This window comes from Canis aureus, chromosome 3, assembly GCF_053574225.1.
Source record: "Canis aureus isolate CA01 chromosome 3, VMU_Caureus_v.1.0, whole genome shotgun sequence".
Lineage (NCBI taxonomy): Eukaryota > Metazoa > Chordata > Mammalia > Carnivora > Canidae > Canis > Canis aureus.
The window spans coordinates 68,561,203-68,588,964 of NC_135613.1; the positions used below are offsets into that span (position 1 = coordinate 68,561,203).

At 38.9% G+C, this 27,762-nt stretch overlaps 1 pseudogene; it reads right to left on the reverse strand.

Moving 5' to 3' along the window:
- Nucleotides 1–4,539: 4,539 nt before the first annotated feature.
- On the reverse strand, nt 4,540–5,416 carry LOC144305570 (small ribosomal subunit protein uS5 pseudogene; annotated as a pseudogene).
- Between the last annotated feature and the right edge of the window lie 22,346 nt (nt 5,417–27,762).

Consider the following 27,762-nt stretch of genomic DNA (forward strand, 5'->3'; position numbering starts at 1 on the left):
TACTGTTACTGTGTTACTATCAATTATTTTATTTGTCATTAACTGTCTTATTATGTATTTGGGTGTTCCCATGGTGGGTGCATATTTACAATTATTGTACCTTCATATTGCACTGTCCCCTTTATTATTATTTTCTTTGTCTCTTGTTACAGTCTTTGAAAGTCTGTTTTCTCCAACATAAGTATTGCTATCCTGGCTTTCTTTTGACATGCATTTGCATGATAAATGTTTCTTTATCCTCTTACTTTCTTTTTTTATTATAAATTTATTTTTTATTGGTGTTCAATTTGCCAACATATAGAATAACACCCAGTGCTCATCCCATCAAGTGCCCACCTCAGTGCCCGTCACCCAGTCACCCCCACCCCCCGCCCACCTCCCCTTCCACCACCCTTAGTTCGTTTCCCAGAGTTAGAAGTCTTTCATGTTCTGTCTCCCTATCCCCTTACTTTCAATCAGCATGTGTCTTTCGGGCTGAAATGAGTCTCTTGGAGGCAGCATATAGATGGTCTTGTGTTTTTATCCACTCTGTCACCCTTTGTCTTTTGATTGGAGCATTTGGTTCATTTACATTCAAAATAATTATTGATATATATTTATTGCCATTTTGTCACTTGTTTTGTGGTTGTTTCTATAGATTTTCTTTGATTCTTTCCTTGCTCTTTCATGGTTGGTGGTTTTCTTTAGTGATATATTCAGATTACTTTCCCTTTATTCTTTGCAATTCTGTTACTGGTTTTTGATTTGTGGTTATCATTCAGTTTGTATATAACCTCTTATGCATATAGCAATCTATATTAAGTTTATGTTCACCTAAGTTTAAACCCATTCTTTACTCCTCCTCCCATGTTTTAGTGTCCTATTCTACATCCTTTCATGTTATGAATCTCTTGACTGGTTTTTATAGAAATATTTATTGCTTTTGTGGTTTTTTTTTTTTTTTACTTTTCATATCCTCACTTTCCTTTTTACTCAGCATCCCCTTTAATATTTCTTGTATATATGGTTCAGTTGTCATGAACTCCTTCAGTTTTTGTCTAAGAAACTCTTTATTGGGACACCTGGGTGGCTCAATGGTTGGGTATCTGCCTTCAGCTCAGGGCGTGATCCCAGGATCTGGGATTGAGTCCCACAATGGTCTCCCTGTGAGGACCCTGCTTCTCCCTCTGCCCATGTCTCTGCCTTTCTCTCTCTGTGTGTCTCTCATGAACAAATAAATAAATCTTAAAAAAAGAAATTCTTTATCTCTTCTTCCATTCTAAATGAAGACCTTTTAAATTTTATGTAGTCAGCTTTATGCACTTTTTTATGTGTTCTGGGTTTAATGTTATGCCTAAGGAAGTTCTTCCCATCAAATTATGTAAAAAAATAAAAAATAAAAAAACTATCCTGTGTCGAGTACATTTATTGTTTAGATTTTTACATTTAAATATTTTATCTATCTGGAATTTATTTTGGTATAAAGAAATAAGGAAGGGATTCATTCTTTTTTGGATGGCCTAGCCAGTTATCCTAAACTATTTATTGAATAATACATATTTTCTCCATTAAATTAAATAGCTGTTTCTACATAAACCAGACTTTTGGGTCTACTTCTGGTTTTTCTATTCACTTCCATTCATTTGACTATCAATTATTGAGCCATTACAAGAATATTTTAATTACTATAACTTTATAATACAGTCTTATATCTGCTAGGGCTAGTACTTCTCCCTTACTCTTTTTTATCATATATACTGTGGCTTTTCTTGTGTTTTCCTTTTTGGTATAAATTTTAGAGTCCATCTGAGGAGCATACTCTCCTACCCTTCCCACCAATTATTTCCTTTAAAAATTTATTTATTTATTTATTTATTTATTTATTTATTTATTTATTTGAGACAGAGAGTATGCAAGTTGGAGGAGGAGCAGAGGGAGAGGGATAAGCAGACTCCATGCTAAGTGAGGAGCCCAAATAAATGGGGCTTGATCTCATGATCCTGAGATCATGACCTGAGCCAAAACCAAGAGTTGAGTGCTTAACTGACTGAGCTACCCAGGTGCCCCTCCTTTTGGTATTGATCATGTTAAATTTATAGATTTAATGCAGGGAAGATAGACATCTTTGTAAGGAGTCCTTCTATTGAAAAAGAGGGAATATCTTTCTATTTGAATCTTTTATTTTCTATTAGATGATTATTACAGTCACTTTATGTATATGTTACATATTGCTTGAGTTTTTCCTAGTTTTTTTGTCTTTTTAGTAATTTTCTTTTTACACTAGTTTACCTGTAATACTGTAGTATAACAATTCTAAAAGGTATCTTTTCTTCCATTCTATTTCTGGTTGGTTGTTGTTTCTAGAAAAGCTGTTGATTTTTTTTTTACATTAATTTTGTAAATGGTTATCTCAATCTTATTGTTTGGAGTACTTTTTCAGTTGATTCTATTTTGTTGTATAGACATTATGAGTATATATCTGGAAAAATATTATTTTTTTAAATAATAAATTTATTTTTTATTGGTGTTCAATTTGCCAACATACAGAATAACACCCAGTGCTCATCCCGTCAAGTGCCCCCCTCAGTGCCCGCCACCCAGTCACCCCCACCCCCCACCCTCCTCCCCTTCCACCACCCCTAGTTTGTTTCCCAGAGTTAGGAGTCTTCCATGTTCTGTCTCCCTTTCTGATATAGAAAAATATTCTAATTTTCATCTGTTTTTTTTGTGGTTTCCAAGGGACAGGAAAATTATGGAGTCTTTTTTTTTTAATAAATTAATTTTTTATTGGTGTTCAATTTACCAACATACAGAATAACACCCAGTGCTCATCCTGTCAAGTGCCTCTCTCAGTGCCCATCACCCATTCACCCCCACCCCACACTCTCCTCCCCTTCCACCACCCCTAGTTCGTTTCCCAGAGTTAGGAGTCTTTATGTTCCGTCTCCCTTTCTGATATTTCCCACACATTTCTTCTCCCTTCCCTTATATTCCCTTTCACTATTATTTATATTCCCCAAATGAATGAGAACATACACTGTTTGTCCTTCTCCAATTGACTTACTTCACTCAGCATAATACCCTCCAGGTCCATCCACCTTGAAGCAAATGGTGGTTATTTGTCATTTCTAATGGCTGAGGAATATTCCATTGTATACATAAACCACATCTTCTTTATCCATTCATCTTTCGATGGACACTGATGCTCCTTCCACAGTTTGGCTATTGTGGACATTGCTGCTAGAAACATCGGGGTGCAGGTGTCCCGGCGTTTCATTGCATCTGAATCTTTGGGGTAAATCCCCAACAGTGCAATTGCTGGGTCATAGGGCAGGTCTATTTTTAACTCTTTGAGGAACCTCCACACAGTTTTCCAGAGTGGCTGCACCAGTTCACATTCCTATCAACAGTGTAAGAGGGTTCCCTTTTCTCCACATCCTCTCCAACATTTGTGGTTTCCTGCCTTGTTAATTTTCCCCATTCTCACTGGTGTGAGGTGGTATCTCATTGTGGTTTTGATTTGTATTTCCCTGATGGCAAGTGATGCAGAGCATTTTCTCATGTGCATGTTGGCCATGTCTATGTCTTCCTCTGTGAGATTTCTCTTCATGTCTTTTGCCCATTTCATGATTGGATTGTTTGTTTCTTTGGTGTTGAGTTTAATAAGTTCTTTATAGATCTTGGAAACTAGCCCTTTATCTGATACGTCATTTGCAAATATCTTCTCCCATTCTGTAGGTTGTCTTTGAGTTTTGTTGACTGTATCCTTTGCTGTGCAAAAGCTTCTTATCTTGATGAAGTCCCAATAGTTCATTTTTGCTTTTGTTTCTTTTGCCTTCGTGGATGTATCTTGCAAGAAGTTACTGTGGCCGAGTTCAAAAAGGTATGGAGTCTTATTATGACATGTTTTTCAAGCCTGAGTTGGAGGTTGGTCAGGAGCTTTGACCTCTGAACCTGTGATAAGAGGTAGTAGAGTGAAGGAGTAAAGTAATCAGCAAGGCTTCAAATTGCGGGATTCACATCTCATCACCACCATTTATCAACTGTGTGACCTTGGACAAGTTTTAATTTCTCTGTGGCTCAGGTTTCTCATCTATAAAATCATAGGATCCACCACATAGGATGCGTTGAGTACTAAATGCGTCCATATGCATAAAAGTGCTTAATTCTGTCATTGGCATATGGAAAGCTCTAAAAAATGTCAGTTAATATTGTCAGAGCAAGTAGTCATGGACAATTTTAGCAGGATTAACTACAAAAATTTATATTTCCTAGATCTTTGGATGTTTAAGAACCAGTCTCCAAGCTCTTCAGCCTTTTTTCCTTCATTAAAACTAGTACTCTCTAAATAATCTAAGTCTGATAAATTTATTTACATTAAAGCATGCCTGGCAGGTCATAGAGCAGTATTCTCTTTTCCATGAGGACTTGTCTTTTGACTGGAGACAGAACTTGAGGAAATTAAGTAGACTAGGAAGACCACCTCTCAGGAGAAGGCAGTTGAGCTCAGATAATTGAACAGATGTTCTTTTTTTTTAAAAAAAAGCTTTAATTTTTTATTTTTCTTGTATAAAACTATGTGGTAGCCACAGCTGGAGCCTGGGTCCTCTGCACGGAGACTCTGGTGTGGGTCTTTACAAGATGGTCAATGAATTCCTGATAGGGAGACTTGGTGAACACAGTCTCTTTCCAGAGATCAGGGGTGAGATAGCTGTAGGTCTGGGAGATTGCATCAAAAGTAGCCTTGGCAAAGTTCCCCAGGGTGGCAGTGCAGCCCCTGGCCGAAGTGTAGCAGTCATCAAAACCAGCCATCATCAGTAGCTTCTTGGGCACAGGGGCTGAGACAATGCCAGTGCCTCTGGGGGCAGGGATGAGATGCACCAGCACAGAACCACAGCGGCCAGTCACCTTGCATGGGACAATGTCGGGCTTGCCGATCTTGTTCCCCCAGTAGCCTCATCGCAGGGGGACGATGGAAAGCTTGGCCAGGATGATGGGCCCATGGATGGCAGTGGCTACCTCCTTGGAGCACTTGACGCCCAGACCCATGTGTCTGTTGTAATCTCCGATGGCAACAAATGCCTTGAACCTGGTCTGCTGGCCGGCACAGGTCTGCCTTTGCACGGGCATGATTTTCAAGACCTCATCCGTGAGGGATGCCCCCAAGAAGAAGTCAATGATCTCAGATTCCTTGATGGGCAGAGAAAGAGATAGATCTCCAGGGACTTGATCTTCATGTCCTTGACTAGGCGGCCCAGCTTGGTGACGGGGATCCACGCCTTGTCCCCTGCCTTGCCTCCGCGAGCTCCGCGGCCCGGACCCCGACCGCGACCCCGGCCACGGCCGGGGATGCCGCTGCCGAAGCCTCCGCGGAAGCCGCCGCGGCCTCCCATTCCAGGGCCCCGGGGCCTCCCGCAGCGCCGGCGTCATTCGCCATTTGGTGCTCTCTCGAGAAGTGAATAGGTGATTCAACATTGCACAAAGATAAATAAGACCATTTCCTGTCATTGAGGAACAAATGGTCTCATATGTGAGATAAGAGTTCATATACCTAGCCAGAATTTGTTTTGCAGGTGTCTCAGTTCATTTATGCTGTTTTGGAGCACCTGCTGAACAAACCCTTGGGAATCTGTGAGGCACTAATGAGGCCGGGGGACTCACCCTGAGGCAAGAGTTGAGATATGCTGACTTGATCACAGGCAGGAGGTGAGGGGTAATTTTAGCTGTCCATCACTTGGCAATTGCAGCTACCACTAACTGAATTCTTGTAATGGACCAGATACCTGAGATATGTCTGTATTATCTTCTGTAATCCTTTCCACAACTCTCAAAGGAATGCATTGTGGGCTTTATTTCACAGATAAGAAAACAAAGGTTCAATGAGGTAGAGAACTTGCCCAAGGCTAACCAAGTAGTAAATGGCAGAATTGGGATTTGAACTGCTGTCTGTTTGTCTACTGTCATTACTAGCATGCTTTGTTCTGATTATTCTCTGACTTAGTTCATATGGGCTTTTGCCAGAGTTCTTGGGGAGAAGGCTCTGCTAGTGAGGGAGTAAGAACTCTAAGAGTTTATTGGATGAAGTCTCTGGGACATCCCTGCTTGACTCCACCTGCTTTGTAAACCCATGGTGAGTTTGTTTGCCTACTACAGTTCTTTAGGATGTTTACTAGGTTGTTTACTCAGCTGAGGGGACAACAAGGGGCTAAAATCCAGATTCGGCTGTACTCGCCAAGGGCACCTTGGTGAGGGGCTACATGTGTTGGAGTGGAGGGGTACCTTTCTTCGGTTCCTACAGTGGTGACAGGTGGGTGGATTGCAGCCCGGACTCAGAGGGCAGCACAAAAAGGGGTTGTTGGTGTTTTCTTCACGTGGAGTAGATGCTGGAACAGGGAAAGAACAGTGCCCCAGGCAGTTGATCCAGCAGCTTTCAGGTTTATCTGGGTATATCTCTTCTGCTCCAGGCTCTTTACCTGACTTTATTGGTTCATGGTGCCCTGCTGTGGGCATCTTTGCTCCAGATCTGAATTGCTCTGGTTTGCTCTATCTGCCCCTCTGCTATTCAGCATCTTCAGTTTTCTTACTTTCTCTACCTGGAATAGATTTCAGGTTTTGTGGAACCTGGAGCTTATGAAATTTTAGACCTCTTAAAAAAAAAAAAAGGTATATAAAATTCTGAATACCAAATTAGGTGCAGAAATGAAACGCTGGGACACCTGCTCCCCGATGCTTATAGCAGCAATGTCCACAATAACTAAACTGTGGAAGGAGCCTCAGTGTCCATCAAAAGATGAATGGATAAAGAAGATGTGGTTTATGTATACAATGGAATATTCCTCAGCCATTAGAAATGACAAATACCTACCATTTGCTTTGACGTGGATGGAACTGGAGAGTATTATGCTGAGTGAAATAAGTCAATCGGAGAAGGACAAATATTATATGGTCTCATTCATTTGGGGAATATAAAAAATAGTGACAGGGAATAAAGGGGAAAAGAGAAAAAATGAGTGGGAAATATCAGAAAGGGAGACAGAACATGAGAGACTCCTAATTCTGGGAAATGAACAAGGGGTGGTGGAAAGGGAGGTGGGTGGGGTGTGGGGTGACTGGGTGATGGGCACTGAGGGGGGCACTTGATGGGATGAGCACTGGGTGTTATGCTATATGTTGGCAAATTAAACACCAATAAAAAATAAATTTACAAAAAAATAATAAATAAAAATAAAAAAGTGAAAATATGAAAAAAAATTAGGTGCAGAGCATGGGAAAGAGTGGTGCAAGTGAGGAGGCCCTAAAGTGTACACTTCATAGCCTCCTGCTAAATCTGTCTATCTCTACCGCACCCTTGCTTATCTTTTCTCCCAGGCCTCATCTCCTGTCTCTATCCAGCCCTCCTGGATGGACATGGCCCTACTTTTGACCTTCAGCATTCTGCTAGCACATGACTTCCAAGTCTCTGGGCCCCAACTCCATGCTTTGCCAAAGGGAAGAGTATGCCTTCCTTGTGCTGGTCTGCAGCCCTGACCTGCGTCCATGTGGCCCCTGCCTGATGGGGAAGGCAACAGGCTGGACCAGAGAAGAAGTGTGGGAGGATGACAGATGCTGGTGTTTTACAGAGTACGGGTAGCCTTGGGGGATATTGCCATCCACAAGAGACATCACTGCAGCCAGGCAGAGCAGGCTGGTGGAAGATGGAAAACACTAGAAATCAGTCTGGGAGGCTCCACGACTCCCTCCCAACCACTGGTAGTGTTGTATCCTATCCCCTACACCTGTCCATCCAAACACACACACAACTGGATGGGAGTAAACTCAAGATTTTGTGATCTTATGCAGGCACATGGATAATGAGCCATAAAGGCTGCTTTGTGATCTTCCTGCGTGGTTGTGGGAGATACACTGGGTTACTCACACATCCTTGGAATAAACCCTGTGATGTGGGAAGCTATTAAGGTGCCAGGGCAGTGAAGGCTGCTCAGGGAAGAGGACAAGAGAGCTGACTTGAAGAATAGAAAGGTGTCTCTCAGGCCAAAAGTAGAGACTGGTCAGCATTCCAGACAGCAGCAAGAAAAGGCAGGGCAGGTGTCAGCTCATTCACCTCAGGAGGTGGTGAAAAGGGCCAGCAAACCCACTTCAACTTTTCAAAGAAAGCCCAGTGGCAGCCTGGTCTCAAGCAAACCCATTATGTTCCCCCACCCTGGAGCAGTAGAGTGGCTCCAGGTGGTGAAGCAGAGTCTGGCCACAGGGGCTGCCAGCCCTGTAGATGGTTCAGGAGACCAGCTTTCAGGCCCAGAGTTAGTCCCTGGGAGGTGCATGGGGAAATTGGTAGGTACCTCAGCATGAGATCATGAAATGTTTTCATTTAGACACCTTGGATAAACCTCAAAAAGGGAGCCAGCAAGGGAGGGAGCATTTTTTTAAGTTTATAGAAAAAAAAAAAAAAAAGGTCGGCAAATTAGAAGAGCTCTGACAAGCTATCCAGCCAGGGAAGACGCAATTACAGAGCAATCAGCCTGCGCAGAGATTTAAACACAGCCTTATTGTGCGGTCCTGCTGCTAGGGGAGGACAAAAGGGAGCCGACGCAGCTGGAGATAACAGCAGGCGCCCCTGCACGTCACTGGGGAGGCCGAGGCAGAAGCCAGCACGTGGGTATCCAGCGGGTCTCTGAGGGGGCCACCAGGGGAAGACACCCAGGACCCAACTGACCAAGTCCACTCCGCCCCTGGTCGTAGCCCCTACAGAGCACAAGTTGGAGGCAGTGCAGGTGGTTCCTGGCAGGTGTGTGTGTCGGGACTCCCTAGCACAGCTGGGACATAGCTGCAGGACTGGTCACCTGTTGTAGAAGAGGTGGGACAGCACCATTTCCCCCTGGGGAATTTTTTTAGTAACCTTCAAGCCCTGTGCACTCTCCAGCACTGCTTTATTTTGGTTATGGTTGCATAAGAAACTTTCGGTAGCCCAAGGGAGAAGTAAACCATAGAACCTGGAGCCCAACAGACCTGGCTGACTTCCAGGCCCATCTTGGTAGCCCTGTGGCCTTGAGTCGGTCACTCAAATGTTCAGAGCCTATTTCCTGATTTAAAATGAGGAAAATAATAAAAACCATGTCCAGGGTTTTAAAAACAAACCTTTTATGTTCGGATGGATTTCGGTTTACAGAAAAGTTGGTAAGATAGCACAGAGAGTTCCCATATATCTGAACACCCAGTTTTTCCTCTTAATATCTGATATGATACATTTGTCACCAGTGAACCAATAGTGATATATTATTAGCTATAACTCATACTTTAGATTTCTTTTTTTCTGCCTTTTTTTGTTTTTTTTTTTTTAAATAAATTTATTTTTTATTGGTGGTCAATTTGCCAACATATAGAATAACACCCAGTGCTCATCCCGTCAAGTGCCCACCTTAGTGCCCGTCACCCAGTCACCCCTACCCGCCCCCGCCCACCTCCCCTTCCACCACCCCTAGTTCATTTCCCAGAGTTAGGAGTCTTTCATAGCAAGAGAAAAAACAAGAACCATATGATCCTCTCAATAGATGCAGAGAAAGCATTTGACAGCATCCATTCCTGATCAAAACTCTTCAGAGTGTAGGGATAGAGGGAACATTCCTCGACATCTTAAAAGCCATCTACGAAAAGCCCACAGCAAATATCATGCTCAATGGGGAAGCACTGGGAGCCTTTCCCCTAAGATCAGGAACAAGACAGGGATATACTTCAGATTTCTTTAGTTTTTATCTAAGTTCCTTTTTCCATTCATATTTCCGATCCTGTATTTTACTTAGTTGTATCTCTTCTTGTCTGTGATAGTTCAGGTTTTTTTTTTTTTTTAATTTATTTATGATAGTCACACAGAGAGAGAGAGAGAGAGGGGCAGAGACATAGGCAGAGGGAGAAGCAGGCTCCATGCACCGGGAGCCTGACGTGGGACTCGATCCCGGGTCTCCAGGATCGCGCCCTGGGCCAAAGGCAGGCACTAAACCGCTGTGCCATCCAGGGATCCCTGTTCAGGTTTGTTTTTGTTTTTGATGACTGGTGAGGTATTTTGTGGAGTGTTCCTCAGTTGAGATTTGTCTGGTGTTTTACTCATGATTAGTTTGGGGTTGTTTGGGGAGGAGGACCACAGAGATGAAATGACATTTTCGTCATGTCATAGCAAGGGTACATACTATTACCCTGACCGATCATGGTTGATGTTGACCTTGATTACTTGACTAATGCTAGGTTGCTTCTGTGGAAAGAAGTTGTATCATACTCTTTGCTCCCTTTCCATACTGAGCTCTTGGGAAGGAAGTCACTGTGTGTAACCTACACTTAAGAATCAGAGAGTTAGCTTCACCTCCTTGAGGGCAAATTTCCCATATATCTATATACATTGTTTGAGATTCTTCTGCACTAGGATTTATCTTTTCTTCCTATTTCTTTATATCAGTGTGGACTCATGGATATTTTATTTTAGGTTATAATCCAATGCTACATTATTTATTTTTCTGCTCAAATTATTCCAGCTTTTGTTATTGGGCTTTTTGCTTTAGTTTTAATTAGGTTGTTTGTTTTCTTATCGTTGAGTTTGTAGAGTTCTTTGTCTATTTTGGACACAAGTCATTTATCAGATTTGTTTTGCAAATATTTTTCCAGGTCTATGGCTTGTTTTTTCATTTTCTGAATAGTGTCCTTCATAGAGTAGTTTTTATTTTAAGCAAGTCCAGCTTACCAGTTTTTTCTTTCATAGATTGTGCTTTTGATGTGTCTAAATACTCATCAAACCCAAGTTTTATAATTTTGCATATTCCATTTCAGTTTATGATTCATTTTGAGTTAATTTATGGGTAAGGTGTAAGATCTGTGTCTGGATCTATATTTCGCTCTCTTTCTCCATTTGAATTCCTTTGCAACTTTGTGAAAAAACAGTTGACTCTAATTGTGTGGCTTTATTTCTGGGCTCTTGCTTTTGTTCCACTGATATGTTCTTTCATCAGTATTATGCTGTGTTGATTACTGTAGATTTATGGTAAGTCTTAAAATCAGGTAGAGTGAGTTCTCCCAACTTTTTTTCAGGATTGTATTGGTTATTTTAGAGTTTTTTTTGCTTTTGTGTTTGCCTCTCCATATTTATTCATCAGCTTGGGTTACTATAAGAAAATACCATAAACCTGGTGGCTTAAACACAGAAATTTATCTTATCACAGCTCTGGAGGCTGGGAGTCCAAGATTGGTGTGCCAGCATGATTGGGATCTGGTGAGAGCACTCTTCCTGGTTTACAGACAGCTGCCTTCTCACTGTGTCTTCAGATGGCAGAGAGAAAGCAAGTTCCCAGTTGTCTCTCCTTATAAGGACACTAGTCCTTTTGGACCAGGGCCCTACTCTTATGTAAGACCTTATTTAACCTTAATTACGTCCATAAAGGTCCTATCTTCACATATAGCCACACTGGGGTTAAGGTCGTGACAGATGAATTTTGTTAGGGACTCAGTATGGTTCATGGCATCACATAAATTTTATAGTTTGTTGATATGCAGAATAGCTTGCTGGGATTTTGACTGGAATTCAGTGAATCTATAGGTCAAGTTGGAAAGAATTGATATCTTAACAATACTATTTCTCCATTTATTTGGATCTTTCATTTATTTCATTAGTGTTTTGTAGTCCACATATAGATCCTGTATGTGTCTTGTTAGATTTATATTTAGATACTTTTTTCTTCTTTTTTTATTTTTGCTGCTCTTATGATCTTTTAAAAAATTTGAAATTCCAGTAGTTCATTGCTAATATATAGGAAAGCAAGTGAGTTTTACATATTGAACTTGTGTTCTAAGACTTTGCTGTGCTCACAAGTTCTAGGAATTATTTACTTATTTATTTTAGGTTATCTGGTATTTACAGCATTGTCATGTCAGTAAATAAAGATAATTTGCTTTTTTTTCTTTCCTTCCTTCCACATCTCTATACCTTATGTTTCCTTTTTTTATCTTACTGCATTGGCCAGGATTTCCAGTATGATATTGAACAGGAATGGTAGCAAAGGACATCCGTGACTTGTTGCTCATCTTAGAGGGGACACATCTAGCCTTTTACCGTTAAGTATGGTGGTAACTCTAGTTTTTTATAGATGTTTTCTATCAAGTTGAGGAAATTTGCCCTAATTCCAGTTTGCGAAGAGATTTTTTATTTTTGGGTGTTGGATTTTGTCCAGCGCTTTGTCTACATCAATTGATGTGATGATATGAGTTTTCTTCTTCAGCCTGTTGATGTACTGGATTACATTGATTGATTTTTATTTTTTATTTTTTTAAAGATTTTATTTATTTATTTGAGAGAGATAGAGGCAGAGATAGTGACAGAGAGCACAAGCTGGGAGGAGAGGGAGAAGCAGACTCCCCGCTGAGCAGCAAGCCCAATGTGGGGTTCTATCCCAGGACCCTGGGATCATGACCTAAACTGAAGGCAGACACATAACTGACTGAGCCACCCAGGCATCCCAACACTGATTGATTTTTAAATGTTGAACTAGCCTTGCATGCATGAAATAGATGCTCTTTGGTCTGGAAGTATAATTCTTTGGTCTGGAATTCAATTTGCTACTATTTCGTTGAGGTTTTTTTGCATCTATGTTAATTAGAGACATTGGGCTGTAATTTTCTTTTAATGTCTTTAAACTGGTTTTAGTGTTAGAGTAATACTGATCTCATAAAACAAGTAGGAAAGTGTTCCCTTTGCTTCTCTTTGCTGGAAAAGATTGTGGAGAATTGATATTATTTCTTTTTTAAATGTCTAATGGGATTACCAGTGAAACAGCCTAGGCCTGGTGCTTTTTAATTCTTTTTTTTAAATTTATTTATTTATTCATGGGAGACACAGGGAGATAGAGGCAGAGACATAGGCAGAGAGAGAAGCAGGCTCCATGCAGAGAGCCCAATGTGGGACCCGATCCTGGGACTCCAGGATCATGCCCTGGACTGAAGGTAGACGCTTAACTGCTGAGCCACCCAGGTGTCCCTAATTCTTTTTGTAAGGTTATTAAATAGTGATTTGATTTCTTTAATAGATAATAGATCTATTCAGGTTTTCTGTTCTTCTATGAGTTTGGTAGTTTGGATCCGCTAAAGAACTGATGCATTTCATTTAAGTCATTAAATCTGTGGGCATAGAATTGTTCTTAGTATTCTTTTTTTTCTTCTCATTTCTGATCATGGCAATTTGTGTACTCTTTCTCCCCTCTTATTAATCTGGCTAGAGGCTTACTGATTTAAGAATCTTTTGAAAGAACTACATTTTTTTTTCAATTTTATTGACTTCTACTCTAAATTTTATAATTTCAATTCTTTTTGCTTTAGGCTCCATTTGCTTTTTTTTTTTTTTTTTTTTTTTTCGTAGTTTCCTAAGGTGAAAGCATAGGTAACTGGTTTTAGATCTTTTTTTTTTTTTTTTTTAATAAATGCACTTAATGGTATAAATTTCCCTCTAGGAAATTTTTGGATTACAGATTTAATTTCATTACTTGTAATTGGTCTGTTAAGCTTTTTCTTTCTGATTCAGGCTTGGAAGATTGTATACTTCTAGAAACTTATCCATTTCTTTGAGATTATCACATTTGCTGGCATGTAATTCTTGTAATAGTGTCTCATAAGCCTTTGCATTTCTGTGGCATTGGTTATAACTTCTTGCTTATTTCTGATTTTCTTTATTTGGGTCTTCTCTCTTAATAAGTCTGGCTAAAGATTTATCAATTTTGTTTATCCTTTCAAAGAACCAACTTTTAGGTGTTTTTTTTTAAGTCTCACATTTATTTGTGCTCTGATCTTTATTCTAATTTGGGGCATTGCTCTTCTTCTAGTTCCTTTAGGAATAAGGCTAGATTGTTTATTGAAGATTTTTCTTGTTTCTTGATGTAGGCTTGTATCACTGTGAATTTGCCTCTTAGATTTGTTTTTGAGATATCCCATAGATTTTGGAACATTTCGTTTTCAGTTTCATTTATCTTGAGGTTTTTAAAAAAAATTCTTCTTTAATCCCTTCATTGACCCACTAGTTGTTTAGTAGTATGTTGTTTGGCTTCCATGTTTTTGTGTTGTTGTTGTTGTTTTTTTTTTTTTTACATTTTTTCCCCTTGTAATTAAGTTCTAGTTTAAGACATTGTGGTTAGAAAACATGCTTTTACATGGGTTCAATCTTCTTAAATTTATTGAGGCTTGTACTGTGTTCAAACATGTGATCTATCCTGGAGAATGTTCCATGTATGCTTAAGGAATATGTATTTTGCTGTTGGATGGATGTTCTATATATAGTATTCAGTCCATCTGGTCTAAGGTGTTGTCTAAGGCCACTGTTTCCTAATTGACTTTTTTGTCTATATGATACCCATTGATGTAAGTGAAGTTTTAAAGTCCCCTACTATTTTTACATTATTGTCAGTCTCTACCATTGTGTATTTTAATATTTGCTTGTTATATTTAAGTACTCCTATACTTGGTGCATAGGTATTTAGAATTATTACATCTTCTTGTTGAATTGTTCCCTTTATCATTATGTAATAGCCTTTTTTGTCTCTACCAATTCATATTTTCTCGATTATTAGTGAAGTTGAGCATGTTTTGTAAGTTTATGGTCATTTGAAGATGCTGTTTTATAAATTGCCTGTAAGAACTTTTTGTCTTGTATTGAGTTTTTTTACTTTTAAATTTCAGTTGATTTGTAGATATTCTTATGTACAGTGCAATGAGCTTTTACTTATTAGATTTTTATTCAAGTAATCTCTACACCCATTGTGGGGCTCAAACTCACATCGCTGATCAAGAGTCATATCCTCTTCTGACTGGGCCAGCCAGGCATTTTCTGATGTGTAGATATTCTTCAGATATTAAGAGTAAGAGACTCTTTGGGAGTAACTTGATATTTTCTCTGGCTGGTATTAAGATTTTTTTTGTGTGTTTAGTTTTCAACAGTTTGATAATGGCATTCCTAGTTGTATCTTTTCATTAATCCTTAATGTGAATTTTATTTATTTTATTTATTTTTTTAAGATTTTATTTATTTATTCGAGAGAGAGAGATTGAGAGAGAGAGAGACAGGCAGAAGGAGAAGCAGGCTCCATGCAGGGAGCCCGATGTGGACTTGATCCTAGCACTCCAGGATCACGCCCTGGGCCAAAGGCAGGTGTTAAACTGCTGAGCCACCCAGGGATCCCCTAATGTGAATTTTAAATCCATGATTTGATATCTTCATTAGTTTGATATCTTCATTCTTAGTCATTTTCTTTTCAACTATTGCTTTTTTTTAATAATAAATTTATTTTTTATTGGTGTTCAATTTACCAACATACAGAATAACACCCAGTGCTCATCTGTCAAGTGCCCCCCTCAGTGCCCGCCAACCAGTCACCCCCACCCCCGCCCTCCTCCCCTTCCACCACCCCTAGTTCATTTCCCAGAGTTAGGAGTCTTCCATGTTCTGTCTCCCTTATTGCTTTTATCCTATTTTCTGTCTTCTTTTGAGACTTTAAGTTCATATGAGACCTTCTCATTCTGTATATCTCTTATCCCCTCTTTTGTACTTTTTAACCCTTTGTCTCTATTCCTTTCTGTAAATTTTCTTTATTATTCATTATCTTTGCTAGCATTGTTTAACCCACCTATTCAATTTTAACATTCAATTATTATAGTATTTACTTTCATAAATTCCATGTTAAATATTTAGTTCTTTGCAGTATTTTCGGCTTCTTTTTTATATTCTTTTTAAAAAAGATTTTATTTATTTATTCATGAGAGATACAGAGAGAGAGAGAGGCAGAGACATAGGCAGATGGAGAAGCAGACTCCTCGCAGGGAGCCCAATATGGGACTCAATCCTATGATTCCAGGATCATGCCCTGAACCAAAGGCAGATGCTTAACCGCTGAGCCACCCAGGCATCCCTTCTTTTTTATATTCTTGAACATGGGAAACAAAGTTGTTTTAAGGTTAAGTGTGATACAACTAGTATCTGGAGCCCTTGTGGGCCTGATCTTATTGCTTGATTTTCTTGCTGATGTTGCCATGTAGTTTTATTTCCTCTTGTGCCTTATTTTTGAATGTATGCTAGATACTGCATTTGCAGTGCTGCTTGTAGGACTTCTTTAAGGTTCAAAATACTATCTCCTTCCAGAGAAGATTTATATTTGTTATTGCTAGATGCTTGGAAATACTAATGATTTGAGATCATTTTAATTGAATTTTAGGGTATGAAATTGCTTGACGTTGAGTCATAGGCCCTAAGGTGGCCTGTATACTTCTGAGGAACAACCTACAACAATTCATTAGGCTTTTTCCTGTCAGTTTCTGGACTACAATTAATTCTCTGTCTCTCATCTTTGTCCCATAAGATTGTCAGAGGAATTTATCAGCTTTTAGTTCACCTCCACAGGAATTAGTAAACATCCCCATGGGAAAAGCAGCCCTAAATGCCAGGAACTTTCCAAGGGTTCCGTTATTTCCCAGTCATGGAGTAGTAATTTCCCCCTATTTTGGTATCATTCTCATGTTTCAAGCAGAGGTCCTTATATATTGCCCAGATTTTCAGTACCATGTTTGGTCTAGTGATGTAGTTTGCCATTATCAGAATCTTAAATCTTCCATCTCCATTACCCAAGTTCAAATGTACATATTATTCCCTTTCCCCCTTGTTTACAGTAATAAAACTACAGGTTGCTGTAGCATTATGATTGTAACAAGTAAACATTTTTATTTTTATTTTATTTTATTTTATTTTATTTTATTTTATTTTATTTTATTTTTTTTTCAAGTAAACATTTTTAAATGGATCTTTATTTTATGGGTCTGACTTCTTCAAATTTCGTCTCTCAGCACCTCAGTGTTCATCCTTTGATTCAGATGCCCCACCTCTGTACCACCTCTGGTATCAACTTGGGATTCTGACTTTTAATATCATTCTACCTCTTGTCCAACCTTAATATCACTCTACCTCTTATTTTTTCCTCAAGATGACAAAATCCCTCTTCTTGTACAGGTTTCTTTGATCACTGTAGTTCAACATGGTCTTTCCTTCTTTTGAATTCTTCTATCACTTTGTGGAAAATACAGGTTTAATCATTAACCAGGTATATGTTAACTTAACATTTGTGTAGTGTATTGTAAAGTCCTGCAGGAAGATACACATTATCATCATTATAATCTCAGCTCCTATCCCCTTACCTTGCACATGGCAGGTATTCAAAATATATGAGATTGACTATCTCAGGTGTGCTGTTCAAAAATTGTGCCATACCTGGCCTCCATATCACTTCATATCACAGTTTTATGTTACATTACATTGCATCCCTGAATTAGAAAGGTTCTGCTTGTCTTTTCCACAGATCCCTAATCTGGGCACTCCTGCTGAAGGCATATGCCTGGCCATGAGCCCCATCTGTTATTATAGCTGATTTAATTGGGGTGTATCCCTCATATAGTCACTAATCATTTCATTTATCAAGATTTTTAATTAAGATATATGGAGCTTGAAATGTTTTGATAATATCATATCTATAGAAAGGTCATGTAGATTCTATGTAAGTGTCCATGAAGAGGAAGTAAAAGTTATGGAGGTGAAGAAACTAAGTAATCAAAGGAAGTTGATTAGTAAAGCAGAGATAAGAAAGTAATTTATGCAGAGACAGAGAATCCTTGTGGCCTCAAAGGGTCAGCTTTTCTTTCTTTCTTTCTTTCTTTCTTTCTTTCTTTCTTTCTTTCTTTCTTTCTTTCTTTCTTCTTCTTCTTCTTCTTCTTTCTTTCTTTCTTTCTTTCTTTCTTTCTTTCTTTCTTTCTTTCTTTCTTTCTTTCTTTCTTCTTTCTTTCTTTTTTGTATTTTTTTTTTAGTGGAGTTCAATTTGCCAACATATAGCATAACACCCAGTGCTCTTCCTGTCAAGTGCCCCCCTCAGTGCCCGTCATCCAGTCACCCCAACCCCCTACCCACCTCCCCTTCCACTATCCCTTGTTCGTTTCCCAGAGTTAGGAGTCTCTCATGTTCTGTCACCCTCACTGATATTTCCCACTCATTTTCTCTCCTTTCCCCTTTATTCCCTTTCACTATTTTTTATATTCCCCAAATGAATGAGACTATATCATGTTTGTCCTTCTCCGATTGACTTACTTCACTCAGCATAATACCCTCCAGTTCTATTCACGTTGAAGCAAATGGTGGGTATTTGTTGTTTCTAATGGCTGAGTAATATTTCATTGTATACATAGGCCACACCTTCTTTATCCATTCATCTTTTGATGGACACTGAGGCTCCTTCTTTCCAGCAGTTTCCCCAACATCATCTCCTACAGGGTTTCAGTCAGTCCTTGTGTCTGCAAGTTTAAGTCTTGCATCTATACCTGAGGTGAGTAGTGTGGGCTTCTATTTCTGGTAACTAAAGAGCATGGACTAGGATAATAATATATATCTCCTTAACTGTGTGGTTAAGGTAGATGAAACTACCTCTGGCTATCTTAAGCAAAAAGAGACATAATGAAAAGACAAACAGAGCCCAGAACTGCCAAGTGACTAGAGAATCAGGAACATAAAACAGACAGGAACTGATTAGCATTGGAGAACCAGGACATACTAAGCTCCACAACTACTTTTTAGAGGGACTCTGACTACAACACTTCTAATCTTGTTGCTGGATACTTTACCACTACCACCACTGGACTCCACTGCTAGATGCTGCTGCTTTGTCATTGTAATTATCTTGATTCCTTTTTCATGTGTCATCTCTGAAGGACTGAAGCTAGAGTAGTTTCTGATTATCACGACTGATTGGGTGGGTGCCCTGTTTTCACAACTTCCAGAAGGCAGGGAGGAAAGGATATTATCCTTTTGAGTTTTATATTGGGAAGCAGGGGCCTATTCCCCATAGGATGAGACATAAAAAGGAAGGTATCCAAAAGGAGACTGGATGTTGGACAGCCAACAACAAAGACAACCTTGGTCTCTATGGGGACTTTTCTGGTTAAGATGAATATACTAGAAATTTCAGTGCCTGTATAAGGTAGATGGGATGAGAAATGACTTGGTGGGTGGATGCAGGGAGACAAATAAAGCAATACATTTGGAACAGCTTCTGAGATGGTATATATGGCTGACAAGTGCATTTTTTGCCCCTTTCCCCTTCCTTCTTCCTCTTTAGAATATAGACATATGGTTGGTACTCCAGTAAGCATCTTGGGACTTTGAGAATGGAAGCCATGAAGCAAAGATGATTGAAGAGAAAGATAAAACGATTCTGGGTCTTTGATAAGGAAGGAGGCACCATACCAGCTTCCATATTTCTTTGACATGAATAAACTCTTAGATGTCAAGCCACCATGGTCTTCTCTCTGTTTTGAGCAGCTGAACACATTCTAGCACATATTATTATTATCTTCATGATTATTGTGTTTGCCACCAGACTGAGTCTAGCAGCATGGCTATTGTTTGCTGATTTCAAAATTCCCATCACTCTCTGTTCTCCAAAAAGAACTGAGAGGTGGATAATTTTGTAACAAAATCACTAAAATGGATTGGGCATAGATTTTTTTAATAAATTTATTTTTTATTGGTGTTCAATTTGCCAACATATAGAATAACACCCAGTGCTCATTCCATGCCCACCTCAGTGCCTGTCATCCAGTCACCCCCACCCCCGCCCACCTCCCCTTCCACCACCCCTAGTTCGTTTCCCAGAGTCAGGAGTCTTTCATGTTCTGTCTCCCTTTCTGATATTTCCCACTCATTTTTTCTCCTTTCCCCTTTATTCCCCTTCACTTTTTTTTATATTCCCCAAATGAATGAGACCATATAATGTTTGTCCTTCTCTGATTGGCATAGATTTTTAAAAAGACTTTCACAGTACACTTGGAGAAACTAGGAGATTCCCTAACATATTATTCTCTCCTTGCTCTGGCTATAGCAAAGAGCAGGGTCACATTAGAGCATATTACATCCATTCATTAATGATAGTGATATGGAGTGGAGGTAGAAACTGAAGCATGAAAATAGAAACTAGAATCTTAAAAGTACTTTTTGCTTTTCATTACCTTTATTTTGTATCAACATTTGAAAAATACTGAAAAACAAAATAAGACCTGGTGAGTCCTCAACTTGTGGTAGCCAAATATCTAGATCCCCCTTCTTGGCATACTTGCACTATTACGGCTCACCTCTTACTATTGCCCTTTGCCTCTGGCATGGGAATGGATGACATAGGTCTCGCATAGGCCATATTGTGAACAGAAAAGAGCTGCCTTCCTGTGGAGATCTTTCTTTTTCTTCTCTTTATCAGAGGTGAGTGCTGGGGTGAAGGTGATAAAGAGGTAGAAGGGGCTTGAAGTGCTGAAGAAGAAACTGAAAAACTCTTTAAAGACAATTAGGTGTTTTGTTTTCTTTTTCTCCAACCCTTTCTGCATTTGGGAATAGAACTAAGCATGTTGATAATACTGCATGGGTGTTAAAGGAATTAATTAAGTAGAGAAGGTGATAATGGCAGAGAGAACTTTAAAGGATGGCTTAGAACAGATTATCCACAAGGAAAGTGTTGGCAATATAGAGTGTACTCCAGTGGCAGCAATTATGGTGTTAGGAAGAAAATGCAACAAAGTCCCTCCAAGACCAAAGTCTAAACCATGGGGAATGATGTTATCTCCTCCTTCCCACATAGAATGTTCTTATTTTCTCTTTACAGTAAAATTTCAAGCTTCCAGAGGGCAAAGAACCACATCCACATAACTCCCTGTTACAGCACCTAGTACAAAACTTTAAGAAACAAATGCTTAATGAGTGTTCCATAATGAGTTTTGCAGAGTGAGATCTGTCTGAGGAGCCAAGCGCTCCTAATTAATTGACTATGAAGGGCACTACCTGGCAGTGGAGTCTGAGAGACCTGGTCCAGGATCCTGTTGGGCAATAAGGAAGCAGTGTGGAGCAATCTCAACAGGCCAGAGTTGGGTTTTTTGCTGTTCATTTCTATCCCTATACTTACCAGTATTTGAAACAGGTTCTCAGCCTGAAAGTGTGTCCATCTCTAGCATTCCGGCCTGTCCATATATTTTTGAAGACAAGGAGAGAGTGGGGCTCTGGAAGGCTATTTTCCTGAATAGCTGAGATGTTTGGGAATAGAATGAGGTCAAGGAATATAGGAGTCATATACAAGTTTGTGGGGAAAAGGAGGAGTAAACCATTCTGGGTGGTAAATAATAGGGGCACATTCAGGTGCCTCAGCTAATGGTGACATATTACAAGTGACGAAGTACAGAAAATGCTATAGGCAGTCCTCCTGCAGACTGGGGATGCTGTCCAGAAACAGCAGCCACTCAGTCACCCTTTTTCCTATGGTTTGGCTTCTGCATTCTTTTCAGCAGCTTATTCCTTCAAAGCTTATGATGTCCTTCCCCTGTCTCAGCTTTTCCCCCTCCTTGGGCTGCTCTTCACTCATAACTTCAAAACCCGTGGATCCTGCTTTCTATTTTCTGCCTGGGCTATGTCTACTTCTCCCTTCTCTACAACCTACCTCAGAGGACACCCTTGGGTCATTTAAGACAACACACAGAATGGAACCTTCTTTCAACCTTACTTCTTGCTAAATTGTGTGTGTTTTAAGTCAGAAATCTGTTTGGGTTTGCAGATGGGGTTTTGGTGCCTGAATCCAACACATTGATTACTTCTCCACCTCCTACTCCCTGTTGAGAGGATCAACTAGAAGGAAAAAAAAGCCCAATGGAAAACAAAGCACTATTTTTATTAAGCATCACTTTGTCTACACACAATGGTAAAAACTGCCTTGGAAAATGTGGCTTCAGGTGGGAGAGTTCAGTGAGGTTTCCATCTCCTTGCCTTTTCTCCAACCCCACAGTCTATCTTCTCAGTTTCAGGTGGAGAAGGGAGGCCAGACCTGACTCAGGGACATGGGCCTGCTAGATAGGAAACATCCAGTATCACCTGAAAGGCCAGATCTGCTTATTGAACCAACTACAGATGCACCTTAGAGATAGATTTGCAGCTTTGACTCCAGACCACTGCAATAAAGTAGATACTGCAACAAAGCAAGTCAAATGAATTTTTTGGTTTCCTATTGCATAAAAAGTTATGTTTACACTCTAGTCTGAAATAGCATTATATTTAAAAAAAACAATATATATACTTTAACTAGAAAGTACTCTGACTAAAAAATGCTAACCATCACCTGGGCTTTCAGTGAGTCATAATCTTTTTGCTAGTGGAAAGTCCTGCCTCGGTGCTAATGGCTGCAGATCAGGGTGGTGGTTGCTGAAGGCTGGGGTGGCTGTGGCAGTTTCTTAAGACAGTAATGAAGTTTGCTGCATTAATTGAGTTTTCCTTTCACAAATGATTTCTCTTTAGTATGTGCTGCTGTTTAATAGTATTTTACCTTCCGTAGAACTTCATTAAAAATTAAAGTCAGTCCTCTCACACCCTGCCACTGCTTTATCAACTGAGTTTAAGTAATATTCTGAATTCTTTGTTGTCATTTCAACTATCTTCACAGCGTCTTCACCAGGAGAAGATTCCATCTCAGTAAACCACTTTCTTTGCTCATCTGTAGGAAGCAACTCCTCATCCATTCAAGTTTTATCACAAGATTGCAGCAATTCAGTCCCATCTTCAGGCTCCATTTCTGATTCTAGTTCTCCTCCTGTCTCCACCACATCTGCAGATATTTCCTCTATTGAAGTCCTGAAGCCTTCAAAGTCATCCCTGAGGGTTGCAATCAACTTCTTCCAAACTCTTATCAAAGCTGATATTTTGACCTTTTCTTATGAATCACAGTGCTGTTAATGGCATCTAGAATGGTAGATCCTTTCCAGGAGATTTTCAATTTACTTTTCCTAGATCCATCAGAGGAATCACAAAATATATTTCTTAAATAATGAGACTTGAAAGTCGAAATTACTCATTGATTCATAGGCTGCAGAATGAATGTTGTTCGGTCAGCAGGCATGAAAAATGATATTAATCTCATTACTTATCTCTATCAGAGCTCTTGGGTGGCCAGGTGCATTTTTAATGAGAAGTAGTATTTTGAAAGGATTTTTTTTCTGAGCAGTAAATCTAGATGGTGGCCTTTAAAACATTCAGTAAACCAGATGTGCTGTCATCCAGGCTTTGCTGTTCCATTTATAGAGCACAGGCAGAGTAGGTTTAGCATAATTCTGATTCTTAAAGGCCCTAGGACTTTTGGAATGGTAAATGAACATTGACTTTCACTTAAAGTCACCAGCTGAATTAGCCCTTGACGAGAGAGTCAGCCTATCCTTTGAAGTTTTGAGGTCAGGCACTGACTTATCATCTGTAGCTATGAAAGTCCTAGATAGCATCTTCCAATATAAGGCTATTTCATTTACCTCAAAAATCTTTTTTTAGCTTAGGTGCTTGCATTAAATTATCTTAGCTAGATTTTCTGGATAACTTGCTGTAGCCTGTACATCAGACTTGCTGCTTTGCCTTGTACTTTTATGTTATAGAGATGACTTATTTCATTAAATCTCATGAACCCACATCTACCAGCTTCAGACATTTCTTCTGCAGCTTCTTCACCTCCCTCAGCTTTAATAGAATTGAAGAATGTTAGGACCATTCTGCATTAAGCTCTGGTTTAAGGAGATGTTGTGGTTGGTTCAATTTTCTATCTGGACCACTGAAACTTTCTTCACATCAGCAATAAGACTATTTTGTTTTCTTATAATTTTTGTGCTCACCGGAATAGCAATTTACAATTCCTCCGAGAAGTTTTCTTTTGCATTCAAAACTTGGCTAGTAAGGGACTTAACACCCCACTTATATCAGTGGATCCATCATCAGAGGAAACTCAACAAGGAGTCATTGGCTTTGAATGACACATCAAACAAGAAGGATCTAACAGATATATTCAAAACATTTCATCCAAAAACAGAAAAATACACATGCTTTTCAAGTACACAATGGAACATTCTCCAGAACAGGCCACATGTTAGGCCACAAAACAAGGCAGCAAGAGACCTAGTTTTCAGCCTATCTCAGCTTTCCACATGCCCTCCTCACTAAGCTTAATGATTTCTAGCTTCTGATTTAGAGTGAGAGACTTGTGACAAGTTACTTTAACTTGAAGACTTAGAGGCCATCGTAGGGGTTATTAATTGTCCTAATTTCAATATTGTCTATCAGGGAATAGGGAAGCATGAGAAGAGGGAGAGAGATGAGAAAACAGCTGATTGGTGGAGTAGTCAGAACATACATAGCATTTATCTGTTAAGTATGAATCTTATTTTTCAATTTAATTCCAGTATAGTTAACCTATAGTGTTATATTAGTTTCAGGGGTACAATATAGTGATTTCAAAATTCTATACATGACTACCAGTGCCCCTCAAGGTAAGTGTACCCTTAATACTGTTCACCTATTTCACCCATCTCCCCACCCAACTCCCTTCTGGTGACCATCTTTTTGTTCTCTATAGTTAAGAGTCTGTGTTTTGGTTTCTCTCTCTCTTTTCCTCCTTTGTTCATTTATTTTTTTTTAAATAGTTATTTGAGACAGAGCATGTGAGAGAGTGAGCAGGAGTTATGGGGGTGGGGAGGGGAGGGCAGAGGAAGGGGGAGAACAGGCTCCCTGCTAAATAGAGAGCCCCATGCAGAGCTCGATCCCAGAACTCTGGGATCATGACCTGAGCCAAAGGCAGAAGCTTAATCCACTGAGCCAACCAAGTGCCCCTCATTTGTTTCTTAAATTCCACATATGGATGAAATCATGTGGTATTTGTTTTTCTCTTTTTTCACTTAGCATAAATACTCTCTGGTTCTTTGTTGTTGCAAATGGTAAGATTTCATTCTTTTTTATGACTAGTATTCCATTGTATATATACCATTTCTTCCTTGTCCGTTCATCTATTGATGGACATTTTGCAATGAATTGGAAAGTTTTCTTTGACTATTTTTTGGAATAGTTTGAGAAGAATAACTATTAACTCTTCTTTAAATGTTAGAATTCACTTGTGAAGCCATTAGATCCTGGACTTTTGTTTGTTCAGAAGTCTTTGATTACTGATTAAATTCTATTGCTGGCAATTGATCTGTTAAGATTTTCTATTTCTTTTTTTTTAATTTATTTTTTATTGGTGTTTAATTTACTAACATACAGAATAACACCCAGTGCCCGTCACCCATTCACTCCCACCCCCCGCCCTCCTCCCCTTCCACCACCCTTAGTTCATTTCCCAGAGTTAGCAGTCTTTACGTTCTGTCTCCCTTTCTGATATTTCCCACACATTTCTTCCCCCTTCCCTTATATTCCCTTTCACTATTATTTATATTCCCCAAATGAATGAGAACATATAATGTTTGTCCTTCTCCGACTGGCTTACTTCACTCAGCATAATACCCTCCAGTTCCATCCACATTGAAGCAAATGGTGGGTATTTGTCATTTCTAATAGCTGAGTAATATTCCATTGTATACATAAACCACATCTTCTTTATCCATTCATCTTTCGTTGGACACCGAGGCTCCTTCCACAGTTTGGCTATCGTGGCCATTGCTGCTATAAACATCGGGGTGCAGGTGTCCCGGCATTTCATTGCATTTGTATCTTTGGGGTAAATCCCCAACAGTGCAATTGCTGGGTCGTAGGGCAGGTCTATTTTTAACTGTTTGAGGAACCTCCACACAGTAGATTTTCTATTTCTTTATGATTCAATTTTGGGAAGTTATATGTATGTTTGGAGAAATGTATCCATTTCTTCTAGGTTGTCTTATTTGTTGGCATATAATTTTTCATAATATTCTTATTACTCTGTATTTCTGTGATGTAGGTTGTTACTTCTCTTTCCTTTCTGATTTTAAGTCCTTTCTTTTTTTTGTAATGAGTCTAATGTTTTATTAATTTTGTTGATCTTTTCAAGAAATCAGCTCATGGTTTCATTAATCTGTTCTCTTTTTTTTCTATTTCATTTATTTCTGGTGTCATCTTCATTCTTTCCTTCCTCCTTGGCTTTGGGTTTTGTTTTTCTTTTTATAGCTACTTTAGGTGTAAGGTTAGGTTATATAGTTGAGATGTTTCTTGCTTTTTGACATAGGCCCCTATTGCTATGAACTTCCCTCTTAGAAGAGCTTTTGCTGCATCCCAAAGGTTTTGGACTGTTAAGTTTTCATAATAATTTGTCTTCATGTATTTAAAAATTTTTCTTTTTCATGTATTGGCTGACCCATTCATTGTTTAGTATCATGTTATTTAACCACCATGTATTTGTGTTCTTTCCAGATTTTTTCTTATAGTCAATTTCTAGTTTCATATATTGTAGTCAGAAAAGATGCATGGTGTGACTTCAGTTTTTTTAAGTTTGTTGAGACTTGTTTTGTGGCCTAACATGTGGCCTGTTCTGGAGAATGTTCCATGTGTACTTGAAAAGCATGTGTATTTTGCTATTTTAGGATGAAATGTTCTGAATATATGTTAGATCCTTCTTGTTCAACGTGTCATTCAAAGCCAATGATTCCTTGTTGAGTTTCTTCTGGATGATTGATCCATTGATACAAGTAGGGTGTTAAGTCCCCTACTATTATTGTATTACTCTCAATTACTTTATGTTTGATATTAGCTGATTTATGTATTTGGGGTGCTCCCACTGAGTGTATAAATATTTACAATTGTTAAAAATTCTTATTGGATTGTTCCTTTCATGATTATATAGTGTCTTTCTTTGTCTCTTATTATGGTCTTTGTTTGAAAGTATATTTTATCATATATAAATATTGCTACCTAGGTGCTCTTTTCATTTCTATTTGCATGATAACTGCTTTTTCATCCCTTCACTTTTAATCTTCATGTGTCTTTACATCTGAAATAAATCTCTTGTAGGCAACATATAGATGGGTCTTTCTTTTTTATCCATTCTGTCACCCGGGTCTTTTGGAGTGTTCAGGCCATTTACATACATAGTAATTTTTAATAAGTATGCATTTATTGCCATTTTGTTACTTGTTTTATGGTTGTTTTTGTAGTTCTTTTCTGTCTCTTTTTTCTCTTGTGCTCTTCTCTCACAATTTGCTGGATTTCTTTAGTGATGTACTTGGATTTCTCTCTATTTTTTGCACATCTGTTACTGTCTTACTGCTTTTTGATTTGTGGTTACCATTAGGTTTGTGTATAACATCTTATGCATACAGCAGTCTATATTAAGTTGATGGTCATTTAAGTTTGAACCCATTCCTACTCCTCCCCCCACCATGTTTAGGTATATGGTGTCATACTTTTACATGCTTTTATTCTGTGAATCCCTTGACTGATTTTTATAGATAGGCTTAGTTTTACTGCCTTGTACTTCCTACTTTTTTTACATCTACTTATGATCTTTCCTTTCCCTTCAAAGAGCCCCTTTTAATATTCCTTTTAGGGCTGGTTTAGTGGTAATGAATTCCTTCATATTTTGTTTGGGAAACTCTTTATTTCTCCTTCTATTCTGAATGATAGCCTTACTGGATAGAATATTCTTGGCTGCATGTTTTTTTTTCTTTTCCTTTAGCACTTTGAATATATCCTGTGACTTCCTTTTGGCTGCAGAGTTTTTGCTGAAATATCAGCTCACAGCCTATGAGGTTTCTCTTGTATATAGCTATTTTTCTTTTCTCTTGTTGCTTTTAAAATTCTGTCTTTATTGCTACTTTTTGCCATTTTAATTACCATGTATGGAATGGTATGGAACTTGGTTGGTACGGACGTCTTTGGTTTGATTTTGTTGGGGACTCTGTGCCTCTTGGATCTAAATTTTTGTTTCCTTTCCCAGATTT